Genomic DNA, 25,391 nt, shown 5'->3' on the forward strand with positions numbered 1-25,391 from the left:
GTTCTTGAAGAGGGCTTTGGACTTGTGTTGGTGCATAATTTTTTCTACATCTCAAGGGGCAAAGAAACCCTGGATGTTATCTGGCTTATAATACCTGTAAGGGTTCTTCCAGTAAGCATCATTCAGCTTAGAATTAGAAGGTGCTCTAATTAGTGTCCAGTGTAACCTCCCAATTATTACTTTCTGTGGAAGCTATGATAGCTAAAGTACTGGAAGCATGCATTGGGGTTACACATGATTTCTGCTTCTCATGTCCTGACTTCAGAATCTAACCCCTTACATAAGATAAAACCATGCTGTTAATACTTCGTTACTCATATATGATATTTGTATAATGCCTTTGGCTTTTAAAGTCCCTTGGCATTTATGCTTATATAATAATAAAAATTATTATTATTTCCAATATAAAGAGGAAACAACTGGGGCCTTAATAAGATTTTAACTGATATAGATAGAAAGCAACCCTAGAATTTGAGTCTGCTAAATCACTGCCTAAATTCTCTTTATATCTTACTGGGTATAATAATTCCTTACCTCAAAGGACTGAGTATATCACATCAATGACAGGTTGTGGGTGGTTAATTTTAACAGAGACCTCTTTTTCTTAGTTTTCTTATCATACTGCCAAGGCCACTGCTGACACTGTTTACTTCAGCTGAGTTAGCCCAAATAAAAGGAGGCCTCATTCATTTGCGAATGGTTTTAACTTCTAGTAAAACTGACTCATGGAAGTATACTCATTTTTATGGAGTCCTCCTATTGGTTTCTGTTTATATGAGATTTCAAACCTTATCAACTGTACTACATAGCAAAGTGGAAATTGTCGGCAACTAGTATCTTACACGTCATGAGACACTTATTTCTTTCTGAGCTTATCTAGGTATTTAAGCCATTCTGACTAAACTTGAATTTACATCATCTTTAAGATAAGACATAAGAAAACTACATTCATGGGAGCTGACTATTTGCATCTCTTCCCAATTTCACATGTGACATCATGTTATTAGCATTGACTCAGCCACAGTGAGAGTATTTATAACATAGGAATTAGCAAGTGATACAAATTAGGATCTTTATCCCACCCTCTGACCTGGTTATTAAACATCATCCATCTGGCTATTAAACATTTACAGCACACCAGTGGGTGAGAACTGTCTCCCATAGGGAAGAAATTAAAAAAATAAGACTAGAGTCATTGGTGAAGGACAACTAATTGTAGCAGAGATGTCACTGAATACAATTTTAAAAATAAATTTCTATAAATTATACAACATAAAACTGGTAATTTCAAAGACATGATAAAATTCCTCACCAATGAGCAGAGAATTTTATAAGGCAGTTTGATGTCTAAAAGAACAATATTCCCGGTAAGTTAAATGAGTTACTATTCACAAAATACTTTGAACATAGTAAGTGAAGTATAAACATGCACTACATAAATAATGTGGAATGACAGTTACAAATGCTATTAATAGCCTACTATCCAAAGAAGCCAGCAGGCTAATCCTGAAAAGTAATCCAGTCATCATTGTTTGAAAGCAAATTCTTTCTCTTTCTACAGCATGTTAAATTTACCGAAGCATTTTCACATGCATTATTTCTTTGATTGATGGAACAGTTTCCAGATAGAAATGAAAAGGTTACTCATTTTTTAATAGGGGAGAAACGTAAAATTCACAGAAGGTTAAAAAATATATATAAAGACAAAAAATAAAACTGATCGCAGTTCCACAAGAATGAAAGACCATCAGGTTTTTAAGAAGCTAAAGATAACTTCACTAAAGGAGTCGTGAGTAGAGCCATTATACAGTATCATGTTACCCTATTTCAAAATGCATCTCTAAGAGTAAAAAATAAGAGTTGAATTTAAGATTCTTTAAAGGAAAAAGAGCTTGTTACCCACATCACAGCCATTCATAGAAAATACCTAGTGGAAACACCTTTTGAGCATCTACAATCTTATACCTGCATCCATAGGCCTCTTGGAATACATACATAATACCACCCAGGGCCTTCAGCAAGACCGTACTTTATTCATATCAATAAAAAATAGTAGGTGTTTATGAGTACACTTATCTAACATTGACTAGTCACGATTTCTAAAGAAGGTTCCCTAACTAGTTGTAGTGGATAAACCTCATGTAAGCCTGTAAGCCTGGGGAACCTCTCAGAGAGAACTCGATTAGCTCAGCACTTGCTAAAAAGCACCACAGTCAAAGGTTAAAGATGTTGCCTTCTGTCGTGTTAGGGTCATTCACCTAGGACATTACTCCAGCTAACCACCTGCCCTGTCCTGGCCAGTCTTCCTCTCAGTTGCCAGCATGATATCATGGACGGGGCATGTTCTTTGGAATTAGACAAGCCAGAGCTGACTTCCAAGTCTGTCATCTTTTGGCTGTACAACCTTGGGCATGTCACCTAACTTCTCAGTGCCCAAGATCTGGATCTGTAAGAATAGATTCACCGGTTCCTCAAAGGTTATTTAACCAAATGGTCAAGCACAGAGCCTAAAACTTATATTTTACTTTCCCTTTTTTTCATCCCTCTCCCCCAAGCTTGATCTCCATTCCCAGCCTAAGACAGATTCCAGGGGGAAATGTCACTTCACTGTATCCAGAACACACTTTCAGTGCAATTACTTTGTGAGAATTCGCCTCTTCCCAGTGTAGAAAGGACAACCCATGCTGAGATTCCCCGGACAATGAGAGCACAGAGAGCGCAGAGAGGCTCACACTCCCGGTGAGGAACAACTCAGCATGAGACATTGGTCAGAAGGAGCGAGGTGAACCGACCATCATCCACGAGCCAAAACCTCAGGAAGTGAAGGCTTTGTTCATTGGAAAAGAAAACAAGCACAGGGAAGCTCCATTTCTCCTGCACAGGGGTCATTCCTCTAGTGATTTCTTAACTAGACTCACCAATATCCACACACAGGTGAAAGTTCTCACGTTACCAGGTCACTAGGCAGAAGGTCCAAAGGACATGCTGAAGTCAAGACATTCAAAAGCACCCTCGCCCGTCTCAGATACCACTTATCTAGATAGCAGAGGTATTCCAAAGGGTGGCTCGTCCACAGACACCTGAATCTGAAAGAAGATTTCTGGGCCTCTGCCCAAAGCTACTGACTCAGAGGGCTCTCTGATATATGCTACAATAGTCTCAGAATGCTATAATATGAGAACATCATTTAGAGAAGCTCATTTCTTTGAAAGTGCTTATGTCTTTTAAAAGGCAGTCTATGCAGTGGTTAAGGGAATGGAATCTGACAACCAGGCTTCCTGCATTGAATGCCTGGCTCTTCACCTTAGAAGCTATACGTCCTCGGGCAAGTCACTTCACTTCCTTATGCTTCAATTTCCTCTTCTGTAAAAATGTGCAAAATAATAGTCCCTACCTCTCTGGATTATTGTGAGGATTAAATGAGATAATGTGCCACTATACTTGTATCTAGTGAGCATTTTGGAAACAACTTATTAATAAAAATCCCTTCCTAAGAAGGCAGGACCCTAGCTGCTACCACTGATAGACAGTGGGCAAGTCTGATAATCCTTCTGAGTTGTCATTCTCTCATTTGTGAATCACCACAATATGATTCTTTTTTTTCAAATTTTTTTTTTTTTAAGAAGAGAAAGGCACAGCATTACTGTAAGTACAAAGGGTCAAAATAACTTAAGAAATATACAGAGGGTGACAAACAAATGTATACATATTTTAAGAAAGAAAAAAAAACTATTAAAATTGTAATACTCGATATATACCGATAACAAAAGACAAATACAAGTCACGTTTGACTTTTGCAATTACAAGAGGTGCTCAAAATAGTTACCATCAGCGTCCAGACACTTCTGATTATGGTGAACTACTGCTTGAGGAACATTCACCAAAGTGTCCACTAGTATGCATTTTTTTGGCATTCCCAGTGTGTAAATACAAAGAATCTCAAACGTGTTCTACCTGTGTGTTGGGGGGGAAAAGGTGTGTGTGTGTCAGCAACTGCCGTCTATAGTGCAGCTTTGATTACGTGCACATATAAAATGAAAAATGTCTGGGATGCTTTTCAGGACCACTGTCTGCTTAGATATTTATGTCTAGTGACCAAAACAAAAGCAGTTCAGCCCAATGAGTGTAAGAAAAAACCGCCTTATGCCTACCACACTATCAGTATAGTGTATTTTACTCTAGTCAGTTGACATTGCTCAGAAAATCCCATTATGGGTTTCTCCCCTTCTAAAACTTGTGTTCTTTTTCTTTTTCCAGCGACAATCATATTTATTTAGTGCATCTACAACAGAGATGCTTGTAGTGCTTCAGAGCCATCAGCATTCAAGTTATTTCCGGTACCTTGCTTGCAACATAAATTCCTGAAATACTGCCTCCATAAAGAAATACTCTAGTTCCCAACATGGGGTAAGGCATTTAGCTTAGTGTTAATTTGCCATCAGCATAATTTAAACAACTTCATAAAACATAAATGGCATAAAATGGAAACACATTTATTTTGGTGGCAGACAGCTCTGTTTTATGGGAGGAAGTTTGTCACATGGCTACAGGCTCACCAGGTGCCCTGCAAGTATCTTCAACACAAAACATTGAGGTTTGGATGCCACCCATATTGCAGGGAAATGAACACACTTGTTCCAAAATGCTACATTCATAATTTTCCCACAAATTCCAGAGAAAGATGAGATTTTTTCTCCCCCAGGGAAGAAAGAATATCAGAAGATTCAATGTTATTTCCCTGGCAAATATCTTGAGATGAGTCATCTTTTCTCAAGCAGAAAAGAATTTCCAACTACTAACACAACAACTTCTAAGGCTATTGTGCCCTGCTTTTTGATACCAGAGATAGGTCAATATATAAAGCCCCCTTTGGCCTAATGATATATCATTTCAAACACAATTGTTCCAAAATGCTACATTCATAATTTTCCCACAAATGCCAGAGAAAGATGAGATTTTTTCTCCCCCAGGGAAGAAAGAAAATCAGAAGATTCAATGTTATTTCCCTGGCAAATATCTTGAGATGAGTCATCTTTTCCCAAGCAGAAAAGAATTTCCAACTACTAATACAACAACTTCTAAGGCTATTGAGCACTGCTTTTTGATACCAGAGATAGGTCAATATATAAAGTCCCCATTTGGTCAAATGATATATCATTTCAAACCCACACCTTCCAATTGGTTCCCCTTGTCTCCTATTATATCTCTCCATTGGCAATCCCATTGCTCACTACTACCTATAGACTTGGGGAGATATGTGTATGGGGGGGCATAATTTCATTTATTAATTTATCAAATATCTATTCATGCTGAATGAGTAAATATAAAGATGAATACAGTACTCTTCCCTTATCCAAGGGGGTACTAAACCCTATATATACCATGTTTTTTCCTATATATACATACCTAAATAACATTTAATTTATAAATTAGGCACAGTAATAAGAGATTAACAACAGCTAAGAATGGAGTAGAACAATTATAACAATATACTGTAATAAAAGTTCTGTGAATATGATCTCTTTCTCAAAATATCTTATTGTACTATACTCATCTTTCCTCTTGTGGTGACGTAGATGATAAAATGCCTATGTGATGAGGTGAACTGAGGTGAATGAGATGTTATCAAGTAAAATAAGGGTCACTTGAACACAAGTACTGCAATATGACTGTAGTCGATCCGATAACCAAGATGGTGACTACTATGTGACTAACTGGTGGGAACGTATACAGCGTGGAGACGCTGGACAAAGGGATGATTCACGCACGTCTCAGAGAGCAGAACCTCTCGAGATTTTATCACCTTACTCAGAAACAGTGAACACTTTAAAATTTTAAAATGGTTTTCTTCCAGAATTTTCCATTTGATATTTTTGGACGGTGGTTGACCATAGGTAACTGAAATCTCAGAAAGCAACTGCAGATAATGGGGGATTACTATGTAACGATTGTTAGCTTTCTAATTTTAACTTCAGTCATCCTACTACATTTTGAGAAATCTCTATGAAACATGTAATATAGCATTCTGTTGAAAGAATTGTCCCAGGTCTCTTTTATATATAACTGGATTGGTGAAATTAGGGAAGATAGCCTATGCTAACGTATGGGTTTTACTTCTCTTTTGATGTTTAAAAATTATCAAACTTCAGTTTTGACTGCCTTTTGCAAAAAGCTTTCTCTCACATCTTAACTAAATATCTTACTCACTCTTGATCTTCCCTCCCACAAACCTGTTCCCCCCTCAGCCTTTCCCATTTCAGTTGATGGTCACTCCATTTCGTCCAATTGCTTGGGCCAAAGACCTGGAAGTCCAATTCCTTCTCTCATATTTCACATCCAGCCTGTCAGGAAATCCTGCTTGTCTCTATCTTCTAAACATATCTAGAATTCGTTCTCTGATCCCCAATTATCTGCTACCTCCCTGGACCAAATCACCATTTCGTGCACAGATTGTGACAATGGCTTCTAATAAGGTTTCTCTCCTTCTGGCTTTACCCTCCTATTCTCAACAAGGCAGCCAGAGCAATCAATTTAAAATGCAAGTTAGATCATGGCAGTCCTCTCGCAAATGCTTGTAATAGGTTGCCACCACTGCAGTCAGAGTAAAAGCCAAAGTCCTTATAAAGACTGAGGTCTGGCCCCTTTCTCATTCCTGCCTCACCTCCTACCACTCCTCTATCACTCACTGCACTCTGTTTCACCGACAGCCTCTTTTCAGGGCACACCCGCATATGCCAGCTGTGATCTAAGCTACGAGGATTTGACCTTGTATTAGCAGATGCCTCTGTTTACTTGCCTAGAGTGCTCCTGCCCCTCCTATCTTCGTGGTTAACTTCTTTACCTCCTTTCAGTCTTTGTTCAAAACCCACCTTCTCCCTGAAGTCTACCCTGACCACTTTGTCCCCGTTCTTGTCCACTCAGCACACCCAATCCTCCTTACCTGCTCTATGTTTCCTTTCCCCATCACACTCCGCACTTTCTTACATATTATGTAAGTCATTTCTTATGTCTTTTTTGTTCAGTATCTGATGTTTCATGCGTTGTGTCATGTGATTACTTGCCAATGAGTTGTGAGACATGAAACATGTCACTTCCATGTTAGAGCACTTAAGTGCTGATGAAAGACACTCTAGAATCCTTGTCCTTTTTATGGAGATCAGCAATGTTTTGGATGGGGACATTGGTCCTTGAGTTACTCCAATAAGTAGGACCCTCCTACCCTTCCATCCCACCAAACTATGATAGACGTAAAGCACGAGCAAGAAATAAGCCTTATTGTCTTAAGCCACTAAGATTTTGGGGTTTGTTTGATAGCATCTCCTAAGCCAATCTGACTGATGCATGAAAGATGGAGAAAGTACTTGCCCAATGTCACAGACAGGAAGTCCATACATTCCTGTACTATCACACATAACGAATTTCTGAAATGAAGGTCTACTCCTAAGAAAAAAAAAGCATTTTATAAAAGCCTACATGTGGCTTGTGAAGATGCTACCACCTTCAGCATCAGGCAACTAGCCAACAAGTGAAGACTTTGATAGACAGCCAGACTTAGGGGTCAGTGACTGCAGCAGGGTTATCAGTTATCTGCACATTCTGGTTAGGTTCACCCATGCATTTTCCTTTTCTACTGGCTAGGAAGCCAATCCCTGGTGAAATCCCCCTAACAATCTGCCTTCAGGGCTGAACAGATTAGCCCAATGATTCTGAAACTTTAGCAGGTACCAGAAGCACCTAGAAGGCATGCTGAAACACAAGCTCCTGGGCCCCACCCCTAGCAGGTGTAGGGCAGGCCTGAGGAATTTGTATTTTTTACACATTCTCAGATCTGAACTCTCATGCTACTGTCCAGACTATACTTGAGAACCACTAAATTTAACAGTAATCAGACCAAGTATCAACCCCTTCAAAAAATAAATAAGTTTATGTCAAAGAGATAATTTTTTTCTTTTTTAAATCTAGTATTTCCAAATCAAATTAGGGATCATGGAAAAGAAACTTTCTTATACCTCTTTTATGGTTTTGGATTAGGGTAAGTATACATCCCCCATTAGCTCTGGACATTCCTGGCTTATGCCTGCCGTCCTGGCATTTGTCGCTAGTTCCAACTTTTACTGTCACAAATGTCCAGGTTCGGATGATAAATTATACGTCCATTCCATCCTGGCTTGTTTACATTTGTGACTTACATATGGTTACACAATGGTTTCAAAGGTCTAAACCCATGCAGATGGCAGTGCTGTGGGGAGGAGAGGGAATAGGGATGTGGGTTAGGAGCATCTGTAGTCCTTAGGTAGGAAATAGCGCCAGGTCCTGGTTCCTGACCTCAGGACCCTGGTGGTTTTCATGGGCGTGGGGGGGGGGGGGTTATGGATAGGAATGGAGGTTGGAGGGGTAGATGCTGAGAGTAGGGTTCTCCTCCCCATAACTGGCCAGTACACTGCAAGAATTAGCAATCAGCCTTGCTCACTGATATACGAGTGCAATACAAAATCCAGTATAAGAAAGTGTTTGGGGGTATTGATGTATAATGTAGAAAAATTAAAAAGGTTGTAAGAAAATTGAAGGTCTCAATCTGCTCTGCCACCCTCCCTCATACTGGGACAGAATCCAACGTAACCTTTCCGCTAAATGGCAGCCCATTTTATTCTCCAACTTGGCTCTGAAGCTTGATAGAGGGCAAACACTTGCTTTTTGCCAACCTTGCAAATAATCTTTTCTGAGGTCCATGTTCCTAGATTGGAATATCTAATGGCTAAAGAGGGTAAGTCTCTGGGGGCACAGTTATTCCCCACAGGAGGAGAAGCCCCCCAAGAACCACTATCCTGAGTCAGAGGGAAGGATTTCTTGATGTAAATTACACTGTGGGTGTGCTGGCCCAGGAAAGAGAATGAAGAATTGCCCTTCTACCTCTTCTTAATGGCATCTAATTACTTCCAGGCTTCTCCTGGACTGTTTTTTCAACACAATGATTCAGATAGTGGGAAAAGTGCTTTTTGGCTATATTCTCATATGATAACTACTTCTTGATAACTGCAGGTGTCCTTACTTGAAATAGTTTATCTGAGTTGAGTTCTACACCTAAAAATGCATATAGCTAACTATAACTTTAGTTTAATAAAGATGCTCAAGAGTGTGAAAGAAAGCTGCACCTAATTAGCATAGCCTCTCAACACTCCAACAAGCTATTAGATAACTTTATCCCAAATTTGTCCTGTATCATCCAGCACTTGCAGTACTGCTATATCTGGGACTGGAAAACGGAAGTTTAATGGAAGTCGAGGGTAAAGTAAAGGGGGGAGACAACTGGATGCATAAAGCAAAATAGGCAGAAAACACTTATTAATATTAAAAGAAACAGCAGAATTTACTGGCATTTATTAGGTACTTGCTTTACATAAACATTGTGCTCCTTATTATAAATACAGTTGAATGGAAAATCCTTGCCTTGTGGGAGTTTTATTCTAATAGGGATGACGTACATTTAACCAACACTTTTCACAACTGTTTCCACCCCTACCCACACACACTGTCATGGACTTTTCTGGCTGCCATAACAAAATACCACAGACTGGTGGCTTAAACAACAGACATTTGTTTTCTCACAGTTCTGGAGACTGACAAGTCCAAGATCAAGGTGTCAGCAGAGTTCAGTTTCTAGTGGGGGCTCTTTTCTGGACTTGTAGACAGTCACCTTTGTGCTGTGTCCTAATGTGGTGACAGGGAATGGGGGGTTCCTTGGGAGAGGACGGGGTCTCTCTCTTCCTCTTCTCATAAGCCACAGTCCTATCAGATTAGGGCTCTACCCTTATGACCTCATTTAACCTTAATTACCTCCTAAAGAACCTCTCTCCAGATACAGTCACACTAGGGGTTAGGACGGATGGACACACACACACACACTGCACAGTAAGCCAAGAGCTAAAGTTATGGTGAGAGGACTGGTCATGCTGACATTCCACTGGAAAAAGAGGTAATCATGACCTCCTTTCATTTAACCAGGAAAGGCTTTATCAAGGAATTGGGATTTCTGGAGATCTCGGGGGGTAGGCAAAAGAAAGATTTGAGTGATAACAGACAAGATAAGACCAGAGAGAGAAGCAGTATGAGAGAGATCAGAGTTAGTGGTAAGAAAGACATATGAAGATGGCAGTCTGGGTGAGTTATATTATTTCCCCCTTGCTTTTCTAAAGTGGTTTGAAAGTGATTTTCCGTTGTGTTCCTGATGTAGGAAACTAATCAATGCCGGCTGTGAGTAGGTGTTCATTTTTCTTATTCCCTCTGCTCACTTCTGTTGGTGGCTCCCTAGGGTTCTAAGACATCTGCTTCATGTACTTATTTTGCTCCAGTCTCTTTCCCAGCTGACTGATTTACTCATCTCTCTAAACTCACTCATCTGGTTTCCATCTCCTTTACTTCCCACCCCCAATTTATCTGTCCAATATCATCCTAGCCCCTGTCAACCAATTATCCCCCCTTTCTCCTGTCAACTGCCTTGCCTTGAATTTCTCTCTAAAAAAGTGGGCAGAGGTGATTAAAAATGAACTGAACTTTTTTTTTTTTTTTTAATGGGAGAACCCAATCCATGGAGGTTTTGTGCTGTCTTTGCCTCAACTTCTAAGGTAGATGTTTCACTATAGAGATGGGCACACTGCTATATGGCCTCTTCACCTCTTTTCCATCTTGCCTATGTTTTAGAACTAAGAAAGTACATTACATTCATTTATTTTAAGAAGTCTGTGTCACACGGGGGGCCTAATGGTTCAGTTGGTTAGAGCGCAGGCTCTCAACAACAGGGTTGCCAGTTCGATTCCCACCTGGGCCAGTGACTGAGCCCTCCACAACTAGTTTGAAGACAACGAGCTGCTGCTGAGCTTCCAGAGGGGCGGCTGGATGGTTCAGGTTGGTTAGAGCATGATCTCTCAACAACAAGGTTGCTGGTTCAATTCCCACATGGGATGATGGGCTGCGCCTCCTGCAACTAAAGATTGAAATGGCGACTAGACTTGGAACTGAGCTGCACCCTCCACAACTAAATTGAAGGACAATGACTTGGAGCTGATGGACCCTGGAGAAACACACTGTTCCCCAATATTCCCCAATAACATTTATTTAAAAAAAAATCTATGTCACAAAAAATTATGTGAGGTGATGGATGTGTGAATTAACTAGATGGGGGGGAATCTTTTCACAATGTACACACATATCAAATCATTACAACACAAACTTTAAAAAATCTTACAATGTTAGAATACACACACAAAAGGCATCTAAAGCAATTTTCATATACACACATACCCATGCAAGCACACACATGAATGCATCTTTTCTTGGGTGATTGGGAGACTCAAGAGTCACATTAAAGAAGCTGCTTCCTAATTAGTATGAGCTTTGATGAACCTAGAATTTCTGTCAGTTTTCTGCTCCCCATTTCCATGGACTGGTTCACTTCTACTGAGAAAAATGACAATGTCATATGGTCCAGAGCTTCATATGTCTTGATTTTTAGGGCCGTAGTGTATGAAAACAGTACTGTCACCTCTTCTGCAGTTTTATAACACAGAATGACTTGAGAACAGGCGAGTTAAAGCACCATTAGAGCTATCTCTTCGATTTAGGCCACTGTCTTGAGAAATTTTCCTAATAAATTATGAATAAGATGTCTGGGAGTACATGATCAACCCATTAGCAAGACTATTTTATTGCCTTAGTGGGAAAGTAGATAGAAAATGTGTCATCTGGATGAGGTGGGAGTGTCAGGCAAGATCTGAGAAAGTAAAGCTTAAAGGGAAACACCTGCAAAAAGAATTAGGGAGTTCCTGAAGATCACTTTTGCTGACACAAATACTGGGGGTGCCGAAAAAAAGGTACACAATGGACACTTTAGTCAATGTTGCTCAAGCAGTTCGCCATAATCAGAAGTATCTGGATGCGGATGGTGACCACTTTGAGAACCTTTTGTAACTGCAGACATCAAAAATGACTTGTATTCATCTTTTGTTATTGGTCTATATTGAGTATTACAATTTTAATACAGTTTTCCTTTCTTAAAATGTGTATACATTTTTTTGGCACCCTCTGTATTTTGCTTGAAAAGGTCCAGCGTTCTGGTCCTGGTCCCATTACTTTCGAGCAGGGGGACATCCAGAAAATCACCTACCCTCTGAAAATCTTAGTTTCCTAGACAGTAACATAGAGATGATAATGGTATCTAGATTATATGCTTGTTGGGAGGATGAAATGAGGTAATGTAGGCAAGCATTTGGCAAAGTGTCTGGCTCACTGTAAGTACTCAGTTAATGCCAATAATTATAATGTGAGCGTGACAGCATCTTTTTCCTCATTCCATTTGAAGCTCATGCTTCTAAGACACACATTATGTAAATTTCAAAAATGCAATAGAAAAGCATAGAAGCATTTTAATCTTAGAAAATATCATCCTTGTTTTATTCCCAAACAAACGGGACTCCATCCAGTAATGCACGAAAAGTATTCTTAGGAGACTTATAAAATGATTCCAAGAGGACATACGCTAAACTACCTTGATATACTGATGTGACTCAAGCAAATCTTGCTAAGCCTCCTTCTTCTTCTGAAACCTTAGAGGACTGGTGCTATTTCATCATCTAAACCTCAGTCCTGGGTTATATCCACCCTCCGAACTAATTTCACCTCATCCATCACGAATGTTCTCTTCTCTCTTTCAGCCCAGCCCGATGTCTCTCTGGTGACTTTATTTCTGCAAGTCAGTTATAATGTACAACCTCACACTCTTGGATCAATTTACTGGTATAACAATAAATTCAAGGTTATGAACCTCAAACGGGCCTTCAGTTATACCTGGTATTCTTTCCATCACTTCCCTGGTAATCTACCTCTCCTAAATTCCACAGTGACTATTTGAAACATTTCCAATCTCACTTCATATTACTCAGAAAATCTAAACTTTCCAAAGGAACTATCTTGGAAATGACAAACCAACTGACCTAGATAACGGTCCTTGTCTTCTTTCCTGTTAAAGGTGTTATTTTTTTCTGTTATCTACGCTTTAGATCCCTCTTCTCTAGTCTCCTCAGGAATCTGACATATGGTTATCCATCTTCCTGTCCCATATCATCAACCAAATCCTTTCAAATGTATCCATCCCGCCAATATTTAAACACACACAACCTTAGTTACCTTCAAATAACCCTTTCCGATCCTCACATCTTACTCCAGCTCCCAGCACGTTTTTATTCTCCTTCTTTAGAGCCAAATTTATTGCAAGTTCTCTCACTTTCAGTCTTCCTTTTCTCATCTTTTTCTAGTTAACCTCCACAAGTCTGGAATCTATGCCATCACAGGAGCGTTTCTGCGAGAGGCACACTGACTTCTGTATTGCTAAATCTACTCAGCTCTCATCAGCATTAGATGCTGTCGATCCCTTCCTTATAAAACCTCTCTTTCTTGACACTTATGATCCCACTGTCCTAGTTTTTCTCTGATCCTCCTGTTATCGCTTCATACTCTTTCATAAGCTGATGTTGCTTTTCCCAGCCATTACATGTAGGAGTTCCTCCAGCATCAGTTCTAATACCTCATATCTTCTCACTTTGTATATTTCCCCAAGCAATTTTATCCATGCTTCACAGCTTAGACCCTTCAGACCAATATAACTAAGTGCTTGCTTGACATGTGTACTTTAATACTTCAAAGATAACAAACACAGCCTATCCAAGATTCACTTTCTCTTATCCCAGCACTTTCTCTCTCATTGAAAGACACCTCTGTGGAAATTAACCAAAAGCCTACTCAAAGGGGATTAAGCAAAAACGATTTATTCAGTGCAAGGGAGTCAGTCAACATCACTGGCATTTGGCAGAGACTCAAAGGTGGGCAGAAGGGTTGGAATGCTTTATCGTGAGAAAAAGAGAGACTTCAGTTATGCCCTGATTAGAGGCCGTTGCCACTAGGTAGCTGTGAGTGGACTACTCAGAAGTGGGCATCCTGTGTGATTGATTAGAAGGACATAGCTGGCTTTCTTGAGTTGGTCCTACATTGGAAATGGAGGCAAAAATTAGGAAATATGTCAGTTATTAATCAAGCCCTGGGTGTTTGGGGCTGATTGTTACAGGGATTGTTGTTTGGTTTCCTGGACAGGTTGCAAGAGACAATAGTCTGACTTCCTGGAATGGGAACTATAAATAGTAGATTAGCTTCCTGGTCTTCTGCTGCTGATTGTGGCGCAGAGTTCTGTTTTATATATGGTCTGGCCATTGTCCATTTGTATATTCAGTCTCTCAACTCCATCAGTCTAGTTGTGGAAACCAGAGGAAGACACAGTTATTGTCTACCCAATAGCCACTACCTATACTTTTCTAAAAATGTTAAAAGCATTACCTATCAACTCTGTGTTTGCTCCAAGGATAATCGGGAATGGTGCATTATAAGTTAATAGATGCTAAAATGACAATTTGATTGAAGGCAGAAAAGAGATAGAGGTTATTGAGAATTCCACTATTCCTAGATTGGGAGTTGATAAGCTTTGTCATTCAATGTCAAAATGTTTAGTTTATTTATTGCCTTATTATTTTGAAACGAAGACAATTTTATTAACAAGACTGATACTAAAAGGAAAATTCAGCCTATTCATATGTGTTGCCTACAGCCTTGCAGAAATCAGTATAGTCTTTAAAGAGTCAAACTTACTGAGAGAAGCTCTTCCTGCCAATAGCCTACAATTTAAATTAACAAAGATTTCTATAATTTGAAGCCTTGCTGTGCTGGAATAATGGAATTCTGACCTTCAGTTAGTGTAAACACAGAGGCAGGAGATACATCTGAGAAAACAATGGGCCCCTGCATCTTCCAAGCAACTCCTCTGAGTCATTCTCTGCTTAACAAAGGGAAAAAGACTGATGGCAAAGATAAGTCTAAGGGAGGTATCTTACCATACCACTGGAGATACTATTTCATATTTTAACTGGAGCCATTAAAATCAAAGCTACTGGGATTAGCAGAGGAAATAGACCGATGACTGACCAGAAAACAATATAGATATTCTCAAGGATTATGCACAAGGAGATTGTTAGCTCTGGTTTTACAACATAAAACAGATTGAGGGAAAAAAAAAAAAAAAAGCAAGCGAGCCTGATGATTTTTGTTTCTGAGTACTAGGCTGCTAAAGTGACCACATGCCTGACAAAATAATCTGTAACAAACCCGACAGTGATTTTAGGGCTCTACAACTCACACTTACAAGAAGTAGACTACTAAAAGGACATTGTACTCAATATGTCTCTGATGTCACTTTGAAGGACAGCAGATAAGAAAGAGCCTTCCTTAGGGTAGAATAAAGATGACAAGATTGATTAACTGACCTTTACCAGAGTAGAGAGTTGTCACCTTTCCTGTGTAGCAAGATATGATATAAACCATTTCTCAGTCAGTGTGTTGTTTGTCATTTTTCCCTTTTTCTGAATAGTAGTTTTAATTGTAGTTATCCATTTACTTTTTTGGCATAGTAGTTTGCTGTGACAGGATTGAACAATATGTCTTCTACACTTAGAATACTTGAAAGTGAGTAGTCATACCCAGACTGATGCAGCACAATACTTTCCCACCAGACACCCCACCAGGACGAGAAAACTGGTTAAGATTTGAAGTTTTCATCATAGAAGAGGAGATCAGTATATTTTATGCCATTATGCCAGCGCAGGTAAGCCATTTCTTAAATGTATACGTGTGGGGTGATAGATGTTCAGGAACCTTGTGTAGCCAAAGAGGTTGACTGTGGCAGATGCTGCTGGCAGACAATTCAAGTCCTTCTGTAGCCTCTCTCTTACTGCTTTTGCATTGATAAAATATTATGTTCATGTATGAACTGGCCATGTGCTTAGTGTAAGCTGGGCCTCATTTCAACCCAATGGTTAATCTTGATTAGTTGAAGCCAGTCTTGGTAATTCCATGTCCTTGCCAGTGACCGATTTAAGAATGTCTATGTGATGCAATTCTGTCCAATGGGATGAAATAAGAAATATGCTGAGAGGTTTCTAGAAATACTTTCCTTGCCTTTTAAGAAACAGTAATAGAGGGAAACTTCCTCAACTTGATAAAAAACATCTACAAAAATATGCAGCTAACATCATGTTTAACGGTGAGAAACTCAAACCTTTCCCACTACGGTCAAGTATAAGGCAAAGATGTCACCCCTCACCACTCCTTTCCAGCATCATATGGGGAGTCCTAGCTAATGCAATAAGAAAAGGAAAGAAAAGGTGTATCAATTGGGAAGGAAGAAATGACACTGTCTTTGTTTGTAGATAACATATCATCTGTGTAGAATATCTGAAAGAATGAACAACAACAAAAATAACAACAACAAAGCCTCCTGGAACTACTAAGTAATTATAGCAAGGTGATAGCAAGGATACAAGCTTATGTTTTTTTTAAGTCAATTACTGTCCTAAAAACCAGCCATGAAAATGGTATTTGAAATTTAAAACATAATGTCAAGTATGTTAGCACCCAAATATGGAACACTTAGGTATAAATCAGTAAAATATGTACAAGATCTATATTAAAAAAAAACAAAAAACTGCAAAACTCTGATGAAAGAAATCAAAGATGAACTCAGAAAATGGAGAGATATTCAAGGAGAAGAAGACTCAATGTTGCCAAAATGTCAGTTCTTTCCAGTTTAATCTATAAATATAATGTAATCCCAATAAGAATCTCACTGAGTTATTTTATGGGAATTGACAAACTGATCCTAAAGTTTAAATAGAGAGGCAAAAGCCCTTAAACAGCAAATGTAATATTTAAGGAGATCAAAGCTGGAAGACTGGCACGACTAAACTCTAAGACTTACTATAAAGAGAAAGTAATCAAGACAGTGTGATGTTGGTGAAAGAACAAATAAATACGAGGTCTGACAATTAAGTTCATGAACTCATCCTAGAAAAAGTGCTACATACGTCATTGATGAATTTCACTATGGTCACCTCCCAAGTACACCCCTTGGGAAACTATGCACCGACACCAGTGCCTAGTCCACTCCTCAAAGCAATTTTGGAACTCTTTTACTGGAATGGCCATTAGAGCTGTCATCATATTAGCCTTGATGTCCTCAATGTCATCAAAATGTCTTCCTTTCAATATTTCCTTCATCTTTAGGTAAAGAAAGAAGTCATTGGGGGCCAGATCAAGTGAGTAGGGAGGGTGTTCCAATACAGCTATTTGTCTACTGGCTAAAAACTCCCTCACAGACAGTGCCGTGTGAGCTGGTGCATTGTCGTGATGCAGAGGCATGAATTGTTGGCAAAAAGTTCAGGTCATCTATCTTTTTCATGCAGCCTTTTCAGCACTTCCAAATAGAAAACATGGTTAACTGTTTGTCCAGTTGGTTCATATTCATAATGAATAATCCCTTTGATATCAAAACAAGGTTAGCAATAGTCATTACAAGTTCATGAACTTATTTGTCAGACCTCGTATGTCCACTAAATTCAAGTGAAATCATATGGACTAAGCAAAATCAACACAACCAAAATGATGATAAACAAGAGGTGATACTTGTTTAAATACTAAATGGCTGCCAAACTTTAGCCAAATACTTGAACTACTACTTAACTGAAGAATAGTCTATCTGTTCTATCCGTTTATCTGGTTTTCAAAGATAATTCTGACTTTATCTAACGTTTGTATTTCCTCCTGAATTTTGAACCTACTTAGACTGAGTAAGATGTGACTTCAGTATATGTTATTTGATGCACATTATAATTGAAATATACTCAGTAGTTGAAAAATTCTGCTTCATTCCTCCATTCCTTGTGTTCTTTTCTTTCTGAGGTCTCCGACATCTGTTATATTCCCCAATATTTCATGAACCATTATTTATGTTGTGAAATGGTCACTTTGTTGCGATGAAGATTATATTCCAGGCACGAATTCTGTTATTTTTTTGGAACTTGAAAACCAGACATGTATATGTGATACAATGTCTGTCACTAATAAGTCAGAATATATATAATATTCACACATATATGGTTATAATTGGGTAAAATCATATATACATACATATGTATATATATATGTGTGTGTGTGTGTGTATATATATATATATACAGTGTATATATATATATTCGTAGACCATGACTTCAAATAAGAATTCCCAAACCAACAATCACGGCATCTAGAATGTAATATGTTTAATAAGTTCTCCATTGATTCAGATGCATCTTAATGTTTGAGAACCACAGGTATGGAGTAAAGTATGTAGACTTTGAATCCAAATACTCGAAAGTTTAAAATCTTGCCTTGTCATTTTCTAGCTGGGTGACCTAAGATGCTTTACGACTGCAAGGAAATGAATTCTGCAACAACCTAAAGGAGCTTAGAGGGAGATTTCTCCCTACGTGGCTCTCTATATGAGGATGCAGCTGGCTGACATCTTGATTTCAACTTTGCCATACCCCGAGCAGAGAACTCAGTCATTTTGTGCCAGACTTCTGACGCAGAACTGTGAGATAATAAATGGATGTTTTAAGTCTCCAAGTTTGTGATAATTTGTTATACTGCAAAAAGGAAATACGTGTGTGTGTGATGAAACTGCATTATGATGTTTTTAAAATGTAACATTATTTGAAGAACAAATTCATCAATTTTCCTTTTTCACCACCCACACACCTATACTTACTTATATCTATAACATAAACAAAAAGTGGCAGTTCTTTTCTTCCAAGGGACAAATGGAAGGACAAACAGCACATGCACTATTCTGACATATCACCAAGGACTACATAAATGCACATCTTTTTTTCACTTTCACTCCATCTCCTTTAGTTTGTTATAAACCCTATAGTGAAATAACCCTCCGATCTTGCCCACGGGCTTAGCTAAAAACCTAGAAGTGATAGCCACTGAACTTTTAACTTGGAGAAACAGCAATCCCCAAAGATTTACAACTGGGAAGAGCTTTCTCCCTCTTATTACTGTTGTCGACTTTTCATTTTCTTAGTTCTTCTATATGGCTAGCGGGAGGGGTTGGTGCTTTTTGCCCTTTTGACTTGGACCAAGATCAAAATTTTCTTTGACAATCTTGGGACTTCAGTAAGATCAGTGTAAGCTTGATATGTTTTTCAAGCTAAATCCCAATTGGTTTGGATTGTTTAGATTAGGAACTTGGACATTCATCCAAACTCTATCTTCTATGTGTTTCAAATAAAAATAAATCATGTCACTAGACTCAATGAAGTCATACAAGTATCTAATAGAAGCATAACGATCTCTCTTTCCCTTTTTATAACCAAAATCAACCATGTATAGAAATTTCTACTTGTATAGGAAGCATGTGTGCATTTCCCATGGAGATAATAACATCTAACATTTACTAAGCAAGTATGCTCAAGACCCTGTTGTGGGCACTTGAAGAATATTAATTTAACTGTCATACATCTCTTTGAGACAGGTACCATAAGTTCTAACCTTACGCCTTTTGTACAATGAGGAAACTAGAGTACATAAATAACTTGCCCAAGATCACATAGCTAATAGTCAGAGGAGTTGGGAACCCGGAAAGTCTGGCTCTCAAGTGGTGGTTTTAATGCCTATTTCATTCTGAGATGAGAGCTATTATTTTTCTCAGTCCACAAATCCAGTGGATGCAAAGTGCAACCAACGTTCAACAGAAGATGCAGAACCTTCATGTTGATGCATGTTGTCTCTACTCGGAGAGGCAACATGCACAGGCATGAAACAAGGATTACCATCTAAAAAGCAGTAATTGAGTCCAAACCTTTCCCTCTTCAAACATTTCCTACTTCATGCCTGCTATTGGCAATAAAAATGAAGAATATGAGAAAGCCTACTTTGAACTTCTGCTTAGAGCCTACAAAATTTAATACAGCACCATAAAACAGACAGTACAGTTTAAGCGTTTATAACAACATAGAAGCTTTCCGTTTAAGTTATGAAATAAATAGGTCTTGAAAGGTGACTTCCTGGCTCCTTGTTCCTTGATAACACGTTCTTGGGTCCAAAACCCCTGCGCTTGAAATGCTTGTGTTGGAATGAAGGAAGTCAAAATGTGCCTCTCTGGGTCCTGGGTTATTTGTTAGTCATTGTTAGTCACTGATGTGAGGACATTACACGGTGTGTGTGTGCATGCGTGTGTGTATACCCATGGACATGTTTAAAAACAAAGGCATAAAATGCACAAAAGGGATTTTCTTTCCTGGGAGAATAGATTTTAGAAATACTTGGTTTTCTTCTCACCATGTTTCAAAAGGGCTACAAAAATAGAACTAGCACAACTGTATGTCTCAAGAAATATTGTTTCTGAAATTCCCATATTTCAAAGTGCTATAAATTAAATTGTATCTTATATAAAGTAAGGGGGTGCCAATTTTTAAGAGACTAGCAATGAATCATTTCTAATATAAATAATTACCCTGGAAATGATCTATTTTGGAAGTGAATATGTGTGCATCACTTAAAGAAACTGCTCAGTTCAGGCTTCCTCATCTCTCACCTGAACCACGGCAATATCTTTCTGTTTCCCTTTCTCTGGCCTCACAACATTCAACCTCATTTTTTTCCTTCCCCAGGTTATAGCTCATAACACCTAGATTAGGAGCTCTTAATCTGGACCCACAGATAGAATTTAGTGGCCCATAAACTTGGATAAAGAAATTAAATCTTTATTTTCACTACTCTCTAATCAAAATTGAGCATTTCCTTCTGTCATGAATGGAGACAACAAACTTCAGTACTATGGGCAGTAGCAGTTACCTTGTCATCAAATGAATCACAGACATTTTTATATCTCATTACAAACAGCAGTAAGTGTCCTCATATATCATGTAAACTCACCGCCATTGAAAACTATCATAGTTATTAGACCTGCTGTGAGATCTCAGTATTTAATGGATTTAATAAAGAAGCACATATATTGCTGTATTGCAACTTTTTTTTTCTATATTTTGGTCACTGTATTTCTATGTAATTGGTCTCCTCTAAAATTCTATGCGTCTTTAAAAAATAACCTTGAGATGGAATCTATTGGCTTTCCCAAACTGCTAAAGGAGTCCAGGGCACACACAAGAGGATTAAGAACTTCTATTCTGGAAGAATCTTTCTAAAATAAAGTTCTTATAAAGTTCCCCCCTTAACTTAAACTTCCTCAGGGGCACCACGTCATATCTGTAAGAGTGTCGAAATCCTTTGTGGTTCACAGAAGGCCTTCCGGGATCTACGTGGCTCCCTGGGCTGCCTTGTCCCCTGTGCATCCATTCTTGTACTCTGCTTTCCATCAGTTCCAAACTATTGAAAGTTCCCAGGTGCACTGAGCCATCATAGCTCTCATTTGTCTCTGGGCACACTGTTCTTGTTGATAAAAATGTCTCTCCCTGATTGACGACTGGTAAATTCCTACTCATCTTGAGAGACCCAGCTCAAGGCCACATCCCTGTGACACTGCCTGACATACTGGCTCTTCATCCCTTCCAGACTCAGGACCATCACTTGTTTCTTTGTTCCACTCCTGCATACCCTACCTGCATTATAGCATGTAACACAGGGCACCATGGTTGTGTATTTATAGGTCCCTTGAATTTAAGGGGTTAAAATGAACAGTCCCTGCTTGACACCACTCCTTGTACTGTCTGTTCTACAATGGCGCCCAGCACACCTAGGCCTGTTATGCACATGACCACTGTCCACAAGTGTTAAACAAAGAAGTAAATCTTAAGCTGTCCCAAAGCTGGTTTTGTAATCAGTGTAAGAGTCTCAATTGAGTAGGAAGTGGAACTAGCTAATTTGCTTTGCCGATGGCTTCTTTGTGAAATGGAACTGCTAAATTCCAAATATTAGCAATGAATTCTCCTGGCCCCTCTGGGTGAATAAGAAACTTACAGCTTTAGAACGCTCCGAGGCAGACTGCTCCTATGATAAAAGAGCTATGAATTCAAAAGCTTGACTCTTTGTGATGTCTCCAAGTGGCATTTCCTCCTGAAAAATTAGACTCCTCTTTATATACTACTTGTTCCTCATTTACTCGTTCAGCAAAAATTTCAGAGAGAGTTTACTATCTGCCAGACATGGTCTGGAGATTCAGCAATGAATGAGACAAACCCTGTCTCTACTCTCATGAAGCTTACTTACAATGTAGGGGAGTGCTGTCCAGTAGAACCTTCTTCAATGATGGAAATGACGCATATCTGCCTTATCTAATAGTCACTAATAGCTGTATGTGGGCATTGAGCCCTTGAAATGTGGCTAGTGTGAGAGAGGAATTTTTTAAAATTTTTCATTAATTGTGTTTAAATAACCATATGTTGGCAGTGGGTACCATATTGACAGTGCAATTCTAGAGGACATGTGTTAGAAATGAGTAAGTGAACAGCTGTGTGAATAAATGAATAAGAAACACATCAGATATTGAAAAGTGTTAAGGCAAAGAATTAAGTAGGCGAATGTAGAGTCACTGGGGTATCAGAGGAGGGCCCTGGAGGAGGTGACATTTGAGCTGAGAGTTGAACATCAAGAAATATCCTGCTATAGGAAGAAATGGGGAAAGACAATCCTAGGCAGAGAGAACAGAAACAATTACAAACCTGTATGAGAGTTATGCGCTTGGCTTGTTTGAGAAATACAAAGGGTAATGTACCCGCAGAGCAATAGGTAAAGGGGTCATAGTGGGACATGAGGTCAAAGGAGGGCTTGTGCCACATTGCACGGATCTGTAAACCAGTATAGAGAGTCTGGGTTTTTTCCAAGTGCAATAGGAAGTCATTGGAGGGTTTGAACCAGGGGACAGCATGATTTTATCTAAATTTCATAAAGCAAATGTTAATGTCTGTATGAAGAATGGATTGCAGAATGGACGCCAGGAGTCCAGTCAGAATGATTACAAAAGCCCAGCAGGAGAGGATGGCAGTTTTATATCAGGGTCATGGTAATCAAGATAGAGAGAAGGGGATGGAATCAGCATATATTCTGGAATTGAAGTCAACAAAAATGTCTACAGTGATTGTGGGGATGGGCAAGAGAGAAGAAATCAAGAAAAACTCTAAGATGTGGGGCTTTGGCAATTGGATGGATCATCCATTGACTGAGATAATGACTGAAAAAGGTTGGGGGGAAAATCAAGAGTTCTATTTTGGATAGTATGCCAAGTGTAAAGTATCTATGGGACTTCCAAATAAAGATGTTACGTCTTGATTTCTACGGAAAGGTAAGGACTGGGAATGTGGATTTGGGAATTACCAATGTAGAGACTGTCTTCGAAGCTGAGGGTCCGGATGAGGTCACCTATGGATGAGTACCTTTCCCACCTTTCCCTACACGGAACAAGACCTGCACAAAATTGTTAGTTCCTTCAGAGTAAGATCACTCTCTCCTTGGGCAAATTCTAAAGACACAGCCATTAGTGACCTAAGCGCACACCAGGGAGGCCTACTCTGAGTTCTGTACCAAGCAAATGCGTACAGTCAGAGAGAGAGAGAACCAACGTTATGAGAGTCACTATGTCCACCCACAGGCACTGGGGGATTAGTAACAACATCTCGACTTCACAGAGACTGTAACTGGAATACAAATAAATAGTCATACAGCCCTGAGTTAAAATCCTGACTCTACTGTTTATTGGCTGCATAACCTTGACAAGATACTTAATGCTTCCCAAACTTCTTCAATAAAATGAAGCTGTAGAGAAAATTAAATAAAACAATGCATAAAATCCTGATGCCTAACATATACCAAATGCCCCAAATGTGCTAGTTGTTGATGATGAAATACCTTGGCAGAGTCAGCAATCCCAGTTACTGTGGGACACACCTAGGAAATTTATCCAGGTGTATGCAACCCCAAAGCCTGTGATCTTCCCATTGTTCCATGACTCCAGCTTGAGAACTACCCTATTTTGGTTCTTTCCTTTCTCTCTCTTGCTGACTTCTCTAACACTCCCTAAAAATGCATTTTTTTTAATTTAGTTCACTTTTAAAATTGGAAAATGCTGCTCCTGAAATTGGCTCTGCCTTCTGCTCTCTGGCAGGCGAGTATGCAATTTTACCTCTCAAATATATGCACATGGAAACTCTTTTCCTTCACTATCTCTCCTTTTCCTCCTCCCAGCCCACCTTACTCGGCAAGGGAACCTCACCAGCTTACTCAGCACCCAGGGCTCACCAGCAAGGCACAAGCACTGCTCTTTTCCAACCTGCAGTTAAACATGGGGGAGGAGGGGTGTCACTTAGCTCCATTCCTGCTGACTCTGCTTCTGCTGTGCAATCTATTTAATAAACCTCCAGCCACTTTGGATGTGAGAAACAAAGAGATGACAGACAATTTATTTATCCCTGCTGATCAATTAGAAACATGGGCCCAGCCCAATACGGTCATCTCCAAAATTCATTTCCTTGTTTTCTGCAGAGTGTGGTTTCCATTTCACCTTGTATTTGCACAGGTGTTTTATTGGATCTATGTGGGCACTGCTAATGAACAATCAGCAGAGCACATACAAGGGACTTTAACAGAAATCAGAGTATGTAGGTTTCCATGGTACCTGCTCCCTCATGTGTGCGCGCGCATATATGTGTATGTGTGTGTGTGTCTGTGTATGTGTGTGTCTGTAATCTAATCAATGTTTTCCTGCCTTCTACTTGGTTGAAAATTAGTCTAGAGGTCTTTACAGTGCAACATAGGGGTGCTGACCATTTTTTAAACACATGAGCATTCTAAGGTTAGATAATCTAATCAACTCTCTTTGAACTGTCTTCATTAAGGTTTCCTAAAAAGATTTACTTAAAAATGCTATTTAAATCACCAATTTAAGCAAATTTTCTCTAGGTCAGGGCAGAGAAGAAGTGGGAGATGAATCACCTGCTATTTTTGACTATTAGATTCATATTAGATGATACTTTAAAAAAAATCTCATCAATTTAATCTTCAAACCCAAAACACTGGATCCATTTCTCTTTATACCTCCTTTACTTTTGGCATTTGTCATCCCTGCACATCAAGTGTCCTTGTATCAATTAGGAAAGACATCTGGTAGGAATTTTTTGCATTTTTCTTTCATTTGTCTGTGGCATAACCTGATAAAGAAGAGTGAGCTTGCTTGCCTAGCCATTCATAATGCTGCAACAAGAGCCATTTGTTTTAATTAGCCATGTCAGGGGTTCCTAGCATCTTTCCAGATGTGTGGTCAAGAAGAGGAATAAACTCAGCATTCCAGGCTCTTAAAAACCAACCACTCAAAATAAAGCCCTGCAAAATGCAGCTGTTATCTGCCCCCAAACATACCAATTCTCACACATGCATATGTTTCTGGACTTATTTACATAACTGCCCTGTCTTGCTGTCCCAACTTTGGTCCCTAATTGTCACCATTTCAATTTTAGGAAGAAACTTTA

The 25,391-nt window shown here is 39.1% G+C and overlaps 1 protein-coding gene across 18 annotated transcripts in view; it reads right to left on the reverse strand.

The window, feature by feature from the left end:
* TRPM3 (transient receptor potential cation channel subfamily M member 3) overlaps positions 1–25,391 on the reverse strand; it is an 820,394-nt gene that overhangs the window by 348,685 nt on the left and 446,318 nt on the right. The gene's annotated exons all lie outside the window — the stretch shown is intronic.

This window comes from Rhinolophus sinicus, linkage group LG04, assembly GCF_036562045.2.
Source record: "Rhinolophus sinicus isolate RSC01 linkage group LG04, ASM3656204v1, whole genome shotgun sequence".
Classification (NCBI taxonomy): Eukaryota; Metazoa; Chordata; class Mammalia; order Chiroptera; family Rhinolophidae; genus Rhinolophus; species Rhinolophus sinicus.